Source organism: Ostrinia nubilalis, chromosome 25, assembly GCF_963855985.1.
Source record: "Ostrinia nubilalis chromosome 25, ilOstNubi1.1, whole genome shotgun sequence".
NCBI lineage: Eukaryota > Metazoa > Arthropoda > Insecta > Lepidoptera > Crambidae > Ostrinia > Ostrinia nubilalis.
The window spans coordinates 5,153,635-5,170,876 of NC_087112.1; positions in this window are offsets into that span (position 1 = coordinate 5,153,635).

The following is a 17,242-nucleotide window of genomic DNA, read 5'->3' on the forward strand; positions in this document are numbered from 1 at the left end:
TTTTCATAATAATCAACTACTAACTAGAATTTCTTATTTGAATATTCACCTATCTGATAGGCTACACAAAAACTATTTTTTTAATCGACAACGAGGAAGCTCTTGGTCTGCTTCTCACCTGATGGAAAGTGACGATCAGGCGAGCTTCATCTCAAAATCCTCATCCACAAAGTAATTGGCTATTTTTACTCCAACAAACTAAACAAGTCCACCTTATGTACACTGTTTTATGTACAACATATACGTTTAAAACAAATAAAATAAATAGTAAATATTTATTGAAACAATGACGTCATATCGATATTTTTCCACAAAATGTCCCCACACTATCCCGACGATTGAGTCATTAGTACAACACCCGGGGTTCTATACTTATTATGAACCATTTCCGAGCATAATCGTAAAGGTTTTCAGCTCGGAAGATTTCTTGCAAAGTCTTCATCGAGGCTTACAAACTTGACTAGTGTTGTGCCTACTCCATATCGATTTTAGGTTTAGAAGTCATGAAAAAAAAAGTTCATGGTAACGTCTCCTAATAGGCATTAATATTATGAAATTATAAAGTTTAAATAAGTACATTTTGGAAGGAGTAATGGAATAAAGGTCGTAGTAATAGCGCAATTAAATACTTTAAGTCAAATTAATACAGGCCTTTAAATTGTAGGAATAATTAGGGGCAAATTAAGTTTTTTAGTTTGCCATCTAATCTTGTCCCTTTTATTTTATAGTAAAGGAAATGTAACTAATAAAAAAACAAAATAGATATGAATTCCTCAAATCTGTCGATCCATCAAGATGGCTATCGACATTTATCATCCCTTATTACATTACGGACACTTGCTGTAAAATCATCGCTTGCTTATTTATATCAAAACACTTATGTAGAGGCAATAAATGCTATTTTGCTACAAACCTAACATGCTGGCGACTGTACATCGCACTTTTTAATTACTCACACATACCGCCTCCAAGGTCGTCCGTCCTCCGCATAAAAATTCGCAAAATCCTCCCCCTACATGCCAGACACGGATGCCTACGCGTCACGAGGGTATTGACATTTCTCTTTAAAATATGCGCCAGACCTTCGGTCATTATGACTCGAGGAGTCTTGAAGGAGCTTCAAGACTTCGCTTTGGGTAAAGTGGACCGTTAAATGGATTATTAATTTCTATTTTTATAAGATTCAGGATTTAATAAGTGCACTGAAGTGGCAGGCTTATAATTTGAACCCTCACAGATAGAGAAGCACCCTCCATAACTTAGCAAGAGCTATAAAGTCCACTCAATATAAAATCTGACCTCGTTTTGGTATTTCCAGCGTAACGTCAAGATCAAAATTGTGGAAGTATTGTTGTAAAAAATCCTATTTTGAAATAAAAATATTATTCTAACATGCCGTTGACTACACAATGTCGAAGATGGGTAACAGAATAATATTTCACTTGCACAAAAAGAGCCTATAAACTAATACAGGATTTGAACACAATGTTTCAATCGACCTGTTTAGCACAATCGATGCACCAGAAAAGACAGGTAAATAATTTATCAAAAACGCTCACAAGTTTCTAACTACCTAACATAATGACCCAATTAAAGACCATTCTTAATCTACACGAATACTAAGCATTGAAAATCAATAACTAATTAGATACCTTATTATCCCAGTCTATTAGTCGGCCATTGTCTCCAAATCGAAAAACCGGGCCTGAATTCGTTTCCTTATCCCATCTTCATTACGTAGGCTCAAATATAAAAAATTAAGCAGCTCCAACACCTGGCCTCAGTTCCAATTGGAAGGAATTTTATTTAAAAACCAATTTACCCGGAGAATTAGCAAGCGTCTATAGGACACTGGAATTAGATGTGGAGTCTCCACTTTTTATTTCCATTTGTGGAATTCCATTGTAACGTTTCCTGGGCAGACGATTTCAATTACAGTGCTGTACTGGGGGTAGGTTTGGAGGGAGACGGCTTTTTGTGTAGTGTGTGCACTTGTGCAGTTTTGAAAAATAATCTTAGACGCTGTGTGATAAGGGTATGATTTAGATTGGGTATTTTTTGTTTTATCTTTACAAAATTGTTATGCATACGTCTCTTTGTAGGGGACTATGCATAAGCGTTCATTTTTAAACTAATCTTGTCCAGTTATAGATCCGTGGTTACGGCAGAGTAGAACAGGACCATTTTACTTTTCCCATTGATAACCCGTCTGAGCAGCATGGGTGTACCTACAAGAGCAGGGCAATGCAAGTCAAATCCTCCATTTGCCTCTGGTAAATTGAAGAAGGTCATGTTCCTGTAATTGAGGCTGAATGACCTGTAGCTGTGCCTGTGTGAAACTTTAACCGAGGCTTTTATCAATATTACATGAGAGATAAGCCCATATACATTTGTAGTTTTAGCCTAGGCGCAGACCACCGATTTTTAGTTGGCCGATAGTTGGGTCGCGCTGTTTATCAGTATGGAGACGTATGAAAGTGCGCACATTATACCGATTTGCTATCGGCTGATTCTTCTTCAAATTGAAATCGGGCCCAACTATCGGCCAACTAAAAGTCGATGGTCTGCGCCTAGGCTTAGACTACATCTCACCTCGTTGGTAAGATTTTATCACGGCGCGCATCCTAGCCCGGCTAATGATGGTGAATATTGTCCAGAGTCCGTCTCCACCTCATCATAGCCTCAAGAAGTGGAGTCGGTATCAAGTTGTCCCCGTGGCGGCCACAACGATATTGACGCCGCTTAGCGTTATTTACCGTTTTAATGTAATGTACTTATTTTGCTGGATATTTTATCACGTTATTAAAGATTTTATCCAGACACGCTTTGGTAGTTGCTAGTTCGTAATGGATTTAAAAGTCTTCAGGAGTTTTTGCAATGTGAACAGAAACTGTGATTGTTTACGAAGTAGATATTTTCGTCAACTTTTATAGCAACATTTGAGTGACAATAATTTTAAAACAATTTAGTATAGGTATACAACCAATTGCGATTTAACTAAGATCTAATCTATAAAGCCCAAATTTTACACTATTTCGATAATAATAGAAGGCGTCATTGTTTATGCTCAATTAAGTAGGACTGGTAAGTGCATCATGATCACAATTTTTGCATAATTTTCTATTCTGTTATAAGGATATAAGGCTAATAATACAAATTTTACACAGCACGGTCTTTTATTTTTTCCCATAGCCCAAAAATTGTGTATGTGCATCCACGCTGTGAGACCTCATAGTAATGTTTGTGAATACGGGCGTAAGAGAGCAGAAGCCTATTCTAGAATTCAAATTGACTGCAAATTTCTCAGCAACTGATTGCTACTAGTACCAACTAGAGATGAAACGGATATCCGGCAACTATCCGGTAGGCCGGATATCCGGCCTAAATTTACTATCCGGCCGGATACCGGATAGTAGCTCACTATCCGGCCGGATACCGGATATTAAAAAACTACGAAAATTTCCTATAATAAAATGAAACACATTAATCTTTGAGTTAAATATCAATAAAATTGCTTACAATAATGACGGTTTTTATCTCAAGTCCAAAAAGTTACAAAAAAGCCATATTTAAGGCCTTACAAAAAACTAATTTCCTTTCTGGGCTATCCACTCTAATGACGAATACATAAATAAATAGTAAATATATTTTAATGTCGAAATATTGCCAAATAAAATAGGCGATCTTTTTTTCACTGATGGTGTGATGACATACAGGGTGACTTTGAAATCGTTGGCATCCTTTTAATATATAATAATAATATAATAATAATAATACGTTTATTTTCAGACCATTCTGATCCATACAGAGTTGTGTTAGTAACAAAATTATACTTAAAATCTAGGTTAGTAGTAACATAAATCAGTCAAAAAACCGGTTTCTGGATCCATGCATGTGAATATTAATCCAGTGCTTAAAGATGGGACACGATGGCCTATCTTTGATAACCGACAGGATGCTGTTGGCGCTCTCCCGTATCCTCGCAAGCATCGACGCTGTTCGTTTACGGATGATAGCGTAGAAGTCATCCACACGCGCTTCCGCGAACATAGTCGAAGCACTGCAAAACCTTGGTAGCCCCATCAGCATCCTGAAGGCATTGTTGTACTGAACCCTGAGAGCGTTACAGGTCTTTTGCGTGAAGTCACACCACAGACTGCAGGTGTAAAATGTTTGACAGAATGCCTTAAAGAGGGTAATTTTGACATCTCTTGTGCACCTGGCAAACCTGCGGGCGAGCATGTTGCATCGGACCGCCAACGCTCTCCTCTCTCGTTCAATGTCACAGTCATCCGATAGGTTTTCATATATTTTCATATATTTCATATAGGACTACTCATAATACATAGTGCATTCCCCAAATATGAGACAAATCCAATGAGATTTTTTGTCATTATTTTAACTACTTAGTTCTAAGCACTTCTAGTTATAGTAATTCCATGTATGCGTGTTTGTCTTTTTGGTTGTCCTAATAAATAAAATAAACTATGTATTTGTATTAGTGTGCTCTTAAAAAGAGTTTAAAACTATTGTACAGTCAACAGCACATCATCCTATACATTTTGTTGCAAAATAACACTTAATACATTAAAATAAGATGCCACAGAATGAAGATTGATGATGTGCTGTCGTCTGTACAAGATTTCAAATATTGAAATTTTAATTAATTTGATATGACTCATATTTGGGGAATCATGAGTATTTTATTTTATTTTATTTTATTTTATTTTTCTTTATTCAGAAAACCACAGCTCTTTAGTAGTCTTATTTTAAAAAGAATTCCAACGATTTCAAAGTCACCCTGTATAATGCAGTCCAGTCAGATTACGCAGCAAGTAAACTAATTGAATTTTCGCTATTCAATCACATACTCACGATGGCAACCGAAATCGCCCGAATTGATCTGCCCCTTAGACGAGTGGCAAAATCTGACATTCTATTCGAACAGATTCGATTTTCGAAAAGTGTGACTTGTCTGGTCTACTAGACCCACTGATCGCGTTTGAAGCACCTGTGCGGCGCTAAACTCGTTACGACATGCAACATGACAATGGGACAACTATCCGGCCGCCGGATATCCGGCTATCCGGCCTAGCAGCTCGCCGGATATCCGGTATCCGGTATCCGGCCAAACAACTATCCGTTTCATCTCTAGTACCAACCCTCCAGCAATAACATATAGGCCAGAGCCAACAAGGCGTCTGCAAACATTATCGGGGCGATATCACTTCAAAGGGCGACCGCAAGACCACACAGCAGACTTAACTTGGTATAACGTGGTATAACTAAGCAGCTTGGATAAGGGTATATCCACACTTAATGACGATTTTGTAACGGTGAAAGCCTTATTTCATGTAAAAAAACTGTTATTAGAAAAACTAGAGGTCCGTTCGTTTCCGTCCGTCCACTATTGGACAAAGTCACAGGATTTTTGTAATTTAGTATGGAGAAAATTTGACCTGTAGGCCCATAGGTCCATGTGTAGGCCTAAGACAACGACGATGATAATATTTGATAGGACAACAACGCAGAAAAATTGTACCTATTGTTTTTCCAGACAAAAGCGAGCTGCGAATGTGAAAAATCAATTGACTGTTTGACAATTTTCTTTTTTCCTTTTTTGTTCTTTTTGATATAAAACCTGCCAGTATCATACATAGTAATTCCACTTATTCTAACTTGTCTTTGTATTGGTCCAAAATCTGATGTTCTTTCGCAGTCTTTATTATGCCTTCAGCCAGTTTCAGGAGGACATACATCCCCTTCTTTAAAGTCTCAATAACTCGATACAAAAACCAGAACGGAAAAAGTATACTATTCTTCTTCGTCGCTACACTCTTGCCAGAGTGGTCGTGGTCGTCACATCAGGTCCGGTGGCAAGTCTCACAATCCGTCGCCATTCCTCCCGCACTGCAGCCTTTCTTGTGCACTCGTGGAGTGGACCATTGAGTGCGGTTTTGATCTGGTCAGTCCAGCGCGCTGCCGCGCGCTCTTGTGCCCTCAACCTTCCCCTGCACGACACGACAACAAGTCGTTCAACAGAAAAAGTAGGGTATACTATTAAGTTTAGGGAAATCTTGTAAGGTCTTACCTATTCACAATTTACGTTCGATCTGAACGCTTCCTAGTATTGAGGTGCCTAATACATACATTTATGTATATTTAGCTATCAATGTTGTACAAACAGTGACATCAAATCTAATGATAGCTAGTCTAGGGTAAGTCCGGGATTTACGCCCAAGCGGAATAGACGCCTCGAATCGAAATTAATGTTAAACAGGAAATATTTTTATTTATTTACACCTATGACCCAGGATGTCTTGGGTTCGATTATTAGATGGAACAAACAAAAATAAATCAATTGGTATTCCCAGTTCGAATGCTTAAATGATAAGGAACATTCTTCTTAATTAGTAAGTACATAATATAACCTATCTAAAGATACTAGCTGACCCGGCAAACTTCAGTAGAAATAAGTAATGCAGAATTCTAATGGTGCAATAATTTTTCAAATCGCTCCAGGAGTTTATTCATTCACATAAAATTTTTAGAACTAGTACTAACTATACAGGGTGTTAGGTAAATGGGTATATGAGCCGACACTAGTCCATGTTAACATGGGCATATAAATGGTATGGTGAAGTCAGAAATTTGATATCATCATTTTATTTTTTTAAATTTTCATACAAAATAAATTTTATAAAATCTGATTTATATGAAAATTAAAATAATTAAAATGAAGATATCAATTTTCTGACTTCACCATACCATTTATATGCACATGTTAACATGGGCTAGTGTCGGCTCATATACCCATTTACCTAACACCCTGTAGATCGTTTCATCCACTCGGACGCGCCCCACCATTCTTCCGCTAATGTTCGAGTGTTATCGGTACACGCTAAATCATCCATGAGTGCACACGCACACTACAATAATGACGCTCGGGTTGCTCGGATCAAACTCCTCGCACCCCGCGCTTCCTTCGACTAAATTAGTGGGGCGAGTCTTCGTGAATGAAACGATCTATAGTAACTAGTAGAAGTTTAGATGAAAGCTCTAATACCTATGTTAGATCTTGCTAAGATTGAAGAAGAGGTGATATACCTAATAAACCTAGCCTTGGCCTAGAAGACACCAAAAGTGCGCTGTGAATGATTTATGCTGTTCTGTTCTATCGCCAAGGGATGCCATAGACTTATAACTATACTACTAGACAAGCCGTTCAGAAAAAAAAACGTGTCACAGCCTACTCAGTGCGCTGGTTTCCTAAAATGCAAGTAACTTTCATAAAGATTTAACAACGTTTTACTAGTATCCCCGTTAACGCATTGAGTTAGGTTAAATACTAATATACATAGGTACTTGCGTAAGGAGTGGGTTTTTCACAAATATCTACGGTGTCGGTGATACCGCGAAAGATCTACCGTCAAACTACCATCCTCAAATCGGCAGTTCCACCACACCGAAACCGTTGCTATTGTCATTAAACTATGGGTCAAGAGAAAATTTAAATACTTAGGCTCGGTTGCACCATCTAACTTTGACTTTGACAAACGTCAAAAATCTGCCAAACTCCATACAAAAAGCACCGGTGATTGTTATAGTTACGGTCAAAGTTAGGTGGTGCAACTCAGCCTTAGGTACATAAGTGGAAGATATTACCTACATCTCAGCCTATCTAGTAGTTACATAGACGTCCTTATATGGACACTCTCATATCTGCTGCCTTTTATTTCGGAAAGCTTTCGTAGATACTGAATAGTCACTATGTTTGTGCGTAGTCAAGGGCTTAAGTGAAATAAATACTTTAGTAAGGTAGGTCCATTAAAATCTAGGTTTGGCTGTAATAGTAAATCTAGGTCTAGATAGTATAATCTAGGCTAGGATTTGGCAGATTTAGAATAAATAAATATCTTTAATTTCACACAAAATCTGAATCAAGAAACATAGATCTCTAACTAAACTCCGAAACTTAAAAGAGTACCTAACTAACTTAATAATATGGTTGATGTGAAAAATGGCGCTAACTTTTTCCCTGATCCTGGCTTTCATCAATCAAACCTAATTTCTTAGTTAATTACAGCCTAATTAAGCAACCTAATGTTGACACGATTTCGCAAAACATTATATTTTAAAATAATAACAACCAACCGCATTTACTTCATTCAACGTCAACTAATGCCATTCGTCAACCAATTGTCCAGATGTTCATATTTCCTTAACAATTGCTTTCCCACCGTACAACGAAACCATAAAAGCCTTCGTGCAGCTAAAGCCCGGCCTTAAACCAATAAACAATACAATGTTGTCAGCAATTTTTTACATTACGCTACAAATGGACTACATTCAGAAAAAATATTTTTTCTCGTACCAATACAAGCTATCAGTGAAGCGAAAACGTGGGCTACTACAATGGCGCGTGGCGAATAAAAATAATAAATGTGCAATTCTTTAGGCAGGGCTGTAAAACTGTCGGCCGCACTCGCGCCCTTGAGTTGTTCTAACCTGGACCACAGCCTAGAGAGAACCGACAGTCCGACACGGATTTATTTAACGGACGCAGTGTCGCTGCGAGCCTAGACGTGGAGAGTGTCATTATGCAGCACTGGACACGTGACCACCTTGAAAAATATAACAAAGTGTTAATTTTAATTGTGTGTGATTATTGTGATTTATTTAAATTTCTAAGTCCTTTGCTCCTAACACTTTTATTGGCCGTGCCTGAATTAAATAACTGATATTTTATTAATTTATTTGATACATCAGTAATGTCTTGGGAATTACCTCAATCGTCTAGCTTTTTATCAGTAAGGTTAACCCCCTTAATGTAACGAAGATGTCGCTTTTTTCAATTACTTATCATTACAATGTAGAGAAATAAATAAGCACTTACCTGGACTTGCTCGAGCAGCATCTCCGCCATATTGAACACGAAACACTTCACTGAAATAACACTTCACTAAAATTTAACGAATAGTGACAAACCTCGACACGTCCGATCCCAGTGGAGGTTGGATAGCGACTGACTGCATCTGACTGTCTGGTAGGTACTCGAATAATAATGAAGTGTACGAGTGAGTGAATGGAGTAAATGACTGCATTTAACAATAGATTAATTTTTATTTCCAAATAAATGCTAGTGGCTTTATTTATTTTGTATTAATTTTTACGCTACTGACAGATACCGGCAAAGTTGTGTTAAGTCACAAGATTGTCCTTCTTTCTGACTACGTGTGTATTTTAACTGTGACATCTGTTCTATTTGGACTGTGGCTGGGTTGCGAACCCCTGCCGCGATTGATGCCGCGTCAGGGCCGGTGAACATTTTAATTTATACATTAAGGTTTTGTCAGTTTGTTTTGAAATATTTCGTCGGTCTTTTTGTGGCACTGGGAAAACGTAATGAAGTCAATTTGGCAGGGCCACTGCAGGGGTAAATACTTTTAGGCCTTTTTTCACAGTTTAACTGGCATTTTACCAGGTTTTTAGGTACCGTTTTATGCATTTGCTACTTTTTTCAACTGCTTAATTATTTGACTAGTTGCCCAGTGGTGAAAGCGACTTTTTATCGTTGTGGTGATTGGTGTAAAAATTTACTTTTATTCTGATATAAATATTGCAGTTATTTCAATATTGTTCTCGGGTGGTACTGGTGGCCGTGGGATGGAAGACGTAGTGTGGGCAGGCCTCCCACTAGGTGGACCGACGATCTGGAGAAGGTTACGGAAAATACCTGTGTACAGTGCAGAACCGGTCGTCGTGGATATCCTTGGGGGGTCTTTGTCCAGCAGTGGACGTCATTGGGCTGAAACGAAAATAATAATGTTAAAAAATCACATAGCTAAACTATATTTGAACTTGGATTGCGTTTGAACGTCTAATTAAGGCTTATGTAAAATATGCATGTCTATTGTCTATAGTGGAATAAACAAATATTTAATCCATAATAAACTTATCAATCACTTCATTCACGTATCGGCTTAACACCATAAAAGAAAAACTTTCATTTTCACCCTATTGTCTTAAAGTAGGGTGTTTTAAGCTTAGTCCATCGATCAACCAGAACAAGTATTAAGATGAATAGGTCAAACTTATCCGATTTCATTTGTGACTCGAGACACTATGCGACTGAGACGGTAACTTGTTGACACCACAGTGTAAAGGGTTAAAGTAGATATGTATCAAGATAAAGAACGTTTAACCGCATCTGCGGTTTAATAGTAAGATCACCTGCTTCAGATACAGAGTTTCAGTCTTTGACTGGAATGAGTCTATGAGCACCGAATTAATTTATGTAATTGTAATAATAAGAGCGATATCAGCAAAGCTATCAAAATGTATAAGTACTTAGTCTGATGTGCTGTTCACAGTACATTCGTTCGTTCGTTCGTTTCAGCCAAATGTCGTCCACTGCTGGACAAAGGCCTCCTCCAAGGTTTACCACAATGCACGGTCCTGCGTTGCCGCATCCAGGCTCTTCGACCTTTACGTCTTCCAGCCCGTGGTCGCCATTCGAGAACTTTTCTGCTCCTACGGCCACCGTCTCTACGAGCTACGATCTATATTATACATACATTTTTAGTGTGTCATCAAATTCATCACCACACAAAACAAAACATTGGTTTCTACTTTCAACTTATCTCTCTAAGCTTACCGTCTTTCAGCAGTATTTGTTGTTGCTGAAAATGATATAGATGATGCCAATCTACTGCCTCTTGCTACAATACATCATGTTGTCACTCCACGTTAACTCAACGCCCAAAGGGTTCCAACTTTTTGGTTAAACTTTATCCCCACTGAGAATTCATTTCCATACTTCCCTGAATCATAAAATGGACTCGGCGAAGTTTGGGAACTTTTTAACTGATTGAAAAATAATAAAGTGGATTATTTCAGGGATAAAAGCGTTATGAAGGCCGATATTGGGAGATTTTCCGTGCCTTTGGGGAGCAGATCGGTTTTAGTTGAAATAAAGTAGGTTTGGGTAACGAATATTTTAGAAAAGTTGGAATTGACAGATCGGGGAAGGTGAGTGAGTGTTGAGACTAGCTGTGCCCGCGACTTCGCACGCATTTGAATTTTTTTCCTGTTTTTCCAAAAAAAAATCATTCGTCGTCGAAGTGTGATGTTTTATAGTCAAAAGCCTTCCTCCATAAATGAACATATCCAACTACATATTTAACAAAACTATTTCTTCAATTCGAAGCCGTAAGTTCCTGTTTTGGGCGCGTTCATCCAAACAAACTCTTCATCTTTATAATAGGTATTAGTAAAACAAAACCTATTAATTTATTATTAAAATTCGTTAAAACAAGAAAATGTTGTAATTTTTTTTTATCATTCTACCCCTTTGTAAACATAATGATTTCTATCTTTAATTTTCTTGTAAAAAATCTAGCAACAAACAAATAACGTGTATTATGGTTCTAAATAAAGTACTTTTCATGTATCTGTTAATTAAATTATCATCCAAATTACACACAAAATCTTTGTACCTAAATTAGATTGAGCTTCTGTATAAGGCCTATAGTGAGGGGCCACGTTTCCGAGCCATAAGTCATCACAGGTAACACACATTGGTTGTAGACTTTCGTCTTCAGGCACTGGGGTATTTTGGACGAAAAGATGTTGCGTAGTTTCCCGAACGCTGCCCAGCCGAGTTGGATTCGACGATTAACCTTCTCGAAGCTCAAAGTTGCACAGCGTGCTATGGAAAGGGCTATGATCGGTGTTTCTTTACGAGATCGAATCAGAAATGAGGAGATCCGTAAACGAACTAAAGTCGCTGACATAGCCCGACGGATCAGCAAGCTGAAGTGGTAGTGGGCAGGGCACATAGTACGCAGAACTGACGGCCGATGGGGCAGCAAGGTTCTGGAATGGAGGCCACGTACCGGAAAACGCAGAGTGGGACGTCCACCCACAAGGTGGACCGACGACCTGATACAGGTAGCAGGAAGGCGCTGGATGCAGGCCGCTACCAACCGTGCGATGTGGAAGTCATTGGGGGAAGCCTATGTTCAGCAGTGGACGTCCTGTGGCTGAAATGATGATGATGATGATGAAATTAGATTGGGATAGCAATCATTTCTTTACAATTTATTTCATGACAGTCCACTGGTAACCTTACTTGTTTCATATTGTGCAAACAGGTTACGCATGTCAAGATTTACATTTTTGTCGCAAAATAGCCCGTATTACAATTAGATAAGATTCACAGTATTTAGCTTGATGTGCTATCGCCTGTACAACTTTATTCACTTACGTCCGAATCCTTTGAAGTCCGCTCTGCTGGTGACGTCACGGACGTTTGAATGACGTCATAGAGTTTCCCCGCTCACAAAGGCACTGGAGTTATCAACTTTTTGTATGGTTTTGTTATGTGAATTTGTAAACAATACTTTTTTGGGAATATATTAAATTGTTGGGGATTTCTTTTGTGATTTAGTAATAAGAATAGTTTACTTAGCTCGAAATAAACTCTTAGTTAATTTGGACTTCATTCATAAGAAATACAAGAGATTAAAAACATTTAAGTCTCGCCAGTGGTTTTAGTAAAGTGCCACATCTTTATAGAAACTCAAGGGAAGAGAAAGAAATAAGTTTTCAACAAGGCATTCTTCAAAGCGCACCTAATATAACGCACTTTTTAGGTGCGTTTAAGCAAATTAGCTCAACTAAAAAGAGAGATTCGAGGTCTACTAGCAATGGAGGCGCTCGAAAAATGCTTTAAAAATACTTTGAATATTACTTCTACTCAACATTTTAATCATTACCTATTTGTTTTTTTTTTTCAAATCTAAATTATCTTTATCTGTGTAGACTAATTAAATTAGTACTTACAAATCGTCAAATGCTCTTAAGGCGCCTATACATATCTCATTCTTTTTTTGCCCTACCAGCGCTTCGAGACAAACATTTCATTTCATTACTTAAATAACTTCCAACTATTTATAAGTATATCGTACATAACACTTTATTATTGTAAGCAATCTGCAAAAAAGTCACATTGAAAGAAAATCAAAAATTATTCGGTCACCCATCCCCTAAGCTCTTCTAAAGATGCTCAGCAGAGCTGGTCAAAGTGCATGTTCCTCCACCATTCAAGGTCTCCAGGTCAGTGGGACTCAGTGGGCTAACAACAATAATAGTAATAAATCTACCACTAGACTTTGACAAATGGATCTTGAGCCAGGGTGTGGAAGAAAGTCCCTGGCTTATAATGGATATTAACGGTTTTGATGCTATGAAGACGTGACGTTTCTGCTGAGGTTATTTGAAAGGAAGGGTTTTAGAGGATTTCTTTTGACAGGGTCTGCCTTTCAGTGGACGTCATAAATGTCGCTAGGAATATTGTACGGCAATGCAACTTAAATCCAATGTACACTGTATTTTCTAAATAGTTTGATTTGGTTTGAAGCAACGATAGCCGAACGGTGACGGTGTCGGACGCCGACTCGTTATCAGAGAAACGTAGCGTTACCCATTCTGTTTAATAATTTGGGACAAAAAGAGAGACAGGTTTTCCTGTAAAAAAGGTTCATTTTCTTTTCCAGTAACTTTAAAAAATACACTTTACCTATTCGTCGTTAGTTATTCATATCATCACTTCATCAGCCTCGCTAATTCCATGAGTTCCAATCCACATTAATTCACTACTTACATAGTAATAAATTAGAAAAATACCACTCATAAGACAGTAAGGAACTTTACCAAACACTCAGTTATAAGCGACAACTCACGTAGATTTAGGTTTCCCAAAAATAACAGCATATTCCTCGAAACCCATAAATAATCTGGAGATGAAATAAGGCGTTCAGAAATAAGTGTACCTTTGTACGAACTCGGTCAAATGGTCACTGAATTTACCGCCCACAAACTTATAAACATTTTATCATAATGTACACCTTCAGTATATCGTTGGGGGTAAATAAGTAATTTTCACAGCTAGGTTGGCGTATCGTTCTTTGAAAAGGAGGTGGAGACTAAAAGTTTACTCTATACTATTCATCATCATCATCATAACCATTTAACAGCCATAGGATGTCTACTGCTGAACATAGGCCTCCCCCAATGACTTCTATGATGACCGGTTGGCAGCGGCCTGCACCCAGCGCCTTATGACGTCGTCAGTCCACCTTGGATGGCCCCCACTACTCCAGAACCTTGCTATTACGATCCTATATTTATTAAAGTTTCAACAGACAGGTTTCATACAGGGTGTCCCAGAATGGGTGAATCAAACTGCTAGGGGAGGTAGCTCTATTAATGTACTATCCCCAAAAATATGAAAAAAATAAAGCGCATTAGGACACAATTTTTTTTTAAAGTTTATATAAATCAGCTTTGCCCAAGTATCTGGCTATAATTGCTGCGTTTGGAGTTTATTTGTACTTTTTTCTTACTAATATTAATTGTACATGATCGCTTCGTTTATCTGTAAACAAACTTTTGAAGATTTAGAGTTTGGAGCACTTTATTTAAAAAAAATTGCGGTCTCAAAATTATTTGTACTCGTACTTAGTCTGATTTGCTGTGTATTCATTTTTAATATCGTGCGGGTAATTTTAATAAACGTTTGGAGTAATCTACTTATTTTTAGATTGCTTTCGGGCTCATAATTAATGGCAACACCGAGTGTACATGAAGTCTACACATGATTTTGGGACTTAATTAAATATTAAGAACTTTGGGAAACTGTTGAGATTAGGTTTTAAATCTTAAAAACAATATTATTTAAGAGCTTAATAACTGTAATACTGTTGTTAAAATAACTTGAAGAAACCGAACTGCCTAAGGTGAGAATCGAACCCACACGACGTTTCGCTAAGACAGTTCGATTTTTTCAAGTTATTTTAAAAATATTTCCATCGAGAGGCGACTCTTACCGCCAGAAAAAATTTAATGACTATGTAAAGTAAATACTTTTTACTTTAAGGTCTATGATTTGTCTATGACTTAAAATGTCCGTCAAAAAATGTCATAGTGAAAAGTCATTGTGGAAAATATGAAGATATTTTAAGAGATATTAATAAACTTTAAATGTCGTTTCTTTTATTTTACAGGTTTGTGTTATAGCCAATGAATAAGGAATTTAGTTTATTTCAATGGGGAATGTATTAATATTAAATAAATCTTTTATTTTACAGAGCAACACATGTGTTTATTTTATCTCTGAGAAAGAGTCCTTTATAAAACGACATTTTTGTTTATGAAGAAATGAATATGGAAAAACTTTGTTTCAAATTCACATTACTTCCGGGGACTGATGAAAAATCGAATATACATTGTATAACTTCAATAACTACGAGTGAAAATAAAGTTTATGTCATACCAAAAGAGCTCCAGTCTGTTGTTCATCACAGAGAATTAATAAAAACAGCGGCCTTTATCAAGGTAAAAAACAGCTTAAAGAAAAGATATCAAGTACGAAACGTTTGGATAACAATGTCAGGAGAACTTAAAAATACCTACTTAGATGAGGATAGTAATTTACAATTTGGAGATCAATACTTAGAGGAAATACAACAAGAACAAACTGTGGCTGTACAAGATAGAGAAACAGGAGCATTAGAGAAATTGTTTGAAAAACTAATTCAAAATACACAAGAGTCTAAACAAAACTTGAAACACATTGCAGAGAAATTTGTGATTGAGAAATTTACTAGCAAAAATTCGAATGCGAATCAGTGGATTGATACTTTTGAAAAAGAATGCCTACGCTTTGATGTTACTGAGGATGAGAAAAAGATTGAATTACTCAGACTGTTCATGGATAAGAGTTGTTTGGATTGGTACAGTTCCATGAGTATAAAATTGACCATGGACTCAGGATGGGCAATATGGAGAAGCAAATTCTGTGCGTCTTTTACAAACAAAGGATGGAACCAGATTACCTACGCTTTGTCATTCAAATATAAAGATGGATTGTTGGTGGATTATGCCATAAGGAAAGAAAAATTATTACTGGACATGAGAAACTCTATTGATACAGGTACCTTGATAGACCTCATTGCAGCGGGTTTACCAGAACACGTACTCAACAGGATTGATAGAGAGACATTGAAAGATACAGTTGATCTTTATAATGAAGTGAGAAAGTTAGAATATCTGATAAATAAGAGGAATAATTTAAACTACAGAAAGTATGGAAACCCAAGAGTAAGCAATGACAACAATAAAAATGATGATCAAAGAGCATGCAAGACTTGTGAAAGGTTAAATAAAGGAAGTCGCTACCACCCTGAATCTGCTTGCTGGTTTAAAACAAGAGCAGACGATAAATCAGTGGAGAAAAACATTAAACATGTAAATAATTCTGTAATTGAAGCTGAACTGAATGAAACTGAACAAAAAAACTGTTAGTGACACCATTAATATATGTTCCACTGCTTCTAAATGATACACTGAAAGTTAATGGAGTTTATGATTCCGGTTCAAATGTTTCTTTGATAAATTCAAAGCTGATAAAACTGAAAGGAAAAGGAAACAATTTGAATAAAGCAGATTTAGTGACAATTAATGGTGTCAAAAAGGCAAGTGGTTTAACACAACTAAAAATTAAAATCTTGGAAATTGAAACTAATGTTGAAGTTTACATCATCGATGAAGAAAATTTTAAGTATGATTTTCTGATCGGGCTAGACTTGATAAAGAAGTTCAGATTGATACAAGATGAGAATTTAAATATCACTCAGAAACAAGAAATCGTTGAAGAAAAAGAGGAGAAAGTTTCAACAAACTTAAAAGCTAATGCTGATGAAGAAATGAGGAATAATAATAATAAGGACAAATATACAATAAATTTCAACGAACATATTAAAGAAGAAGATTTTGAAGTAAAAATGGACTATTTAAATGAATATCAGAAATCAGAAATAAATAAACTCATAAATAAATATTATTCAATTTTTGCGAGAAATAAATATGACGTTGGAACTGTTAACGGATATGAAGCAAGAATAGACTTATTAGTAGACAAATACTGCAGTAAGAGACCTTACAGGTGCACTATGGAAGATAAGAAAGAAATAGAAGAACAGGTAGGAAAACTATTGGATAGTAAACTTATAGAAGAATCTTACAGTCCATTTGCTGCACCTGTCACACTGGCTTTTAAAAAAGAAGATAATAAAAAATCCAGATTATGTATAGACTTCAGAGATTTGAATAAAATAGTGGTACCAGAAGCACAACCATTCCCATTAATAGAAGACTTAGTGACCAAGGCCAAGAATTG